The sequence below is a fragment of the Parus major genome, chromosome Z (genome assembly GCF_001522545.3).
Source record: "Parus major isolate Abel chromosome Z, Parus_major1.1, whole genome shotgun sequence".
Taxonomy (NCBI): Eukaryota; Metazoa; Chordata; class Aves; order Passeriformes; family Paridae; genus Parus; species Parus major.
The window spans coordinates 7,077,372-7,078,764 of NC_031799.1; positions in this window are offsets into that span (position 1 = coordinate 7,077,372).

The following is a 1,393-nucleotide window of genomic DNA, read 5'->3' on the forward strand; positions in this document are numbered from 1 at the left end:
GCCACGAGAGAAGCGCGGCGTTTCCCATTGGTCGTGCCGCCCGTGCCCGCCCATGGAGGCGTGTCCACAGAGCCGCTCTGCTTCCGCCGCAATGGCGGCGCCGCTGGCAGGCAGCGTGGGCTGAGGGCTTGCCGAAATCACTGCATTTCACCCCAAAACTGCATCTCTCGGGGCCGTGTGACGGCCTTTCGCCTTCAGGCGGGCGAGCGCGGGGTCGCCTGTGCGCTGCAGATCCCAGTTGTGGTACTTGATGCTTAATCGGGGTGGATATCCTGGATGTGGCCTGGATGAGACCCTGAGCCGGCCTGGCCGGCAGGAACGGACACCGGGAGCCAGGAAAACCCTTCTGGCCTGGAGGAGCAGGCACCGGCAGCCGTCATCCTCCTGTCCAGCTTCCGCTGTCAGGGATTGGGAAGGACACCAGGAGCCAGTGGCGTCCTACGTGCAGATTACTGGAGTGGGAGGAATATCCCCTTTATATAAATTAGATAGGTACGCCTTTACAGAAGCAGCTTTCAACACCGGGTCCGGTCAGATTTGGGTTGTCAGGGTATTCAAAAGACCACGCCTTATGTATCCCTGAACAGAAAGACACAGATTTGGGACACAGGTAATTTTAATTATCTTTCCAGCTCTTTGGATGGCTTTTGCATAACTGTAGTCAGTTAATTCACTTCTCTACACCCTACCTTGAAAAACAGGGACACTGTGTCCCCAGTGGGACCATCCTCCAGAGAGACTGCTCTGGGATAGCACTCTCAGAGTCTTTCATCCCCATGCCAGGTCCAAATTCTCCCTGAATCCTGGCCACACTCAGTACCACTTTTTTCCTGCACTGTGAGAACACTACAAGCCGAATCTCTTCAGGAGGAAATGTGTAGGCATGTTGAGACAGAGAGCAGAAGATCAGGCATCCATCCTGAAGGTAAACATGGGAGTTCAGAGAACTCAGTGAAGTAAGCTGGGCTGTGTCCCCCTCAGAGGGACCCCTAAGCCAGATCAGCTCACTGCTCATAGGCTGTTGGGGGAAAACAAGCAGCTTTAGGGTAAAAGCTAAGCTCTGCTGGAGGAAGGGGGTAGGAAACAAGCTGTTTTCAGAGGATGTGTGTAGCTGATACTCTCTGCCCAGAAGGTCTTTCCTGTGTCAGACTTGCCTCAGAGCAGGACAGGCTCTCACCCATCCCTCTGCCAGGGGAAGCAGAGTAATACCATGTCCTGCCCAGCTGCAGAGCTCATTTCCACACACTGCAGCATCTCTGCCTGGGACATCAAGATGCCAAGTTCATGCTCAAGGCATTGCTTCTATTCCCAAAGAAGGCTGCCACCTGACCTGCTGTTTGGCTAGGGTGGCCACCAGCATCGTTGCCAGAGCCCTCAAGCCTCTCATCCTAAA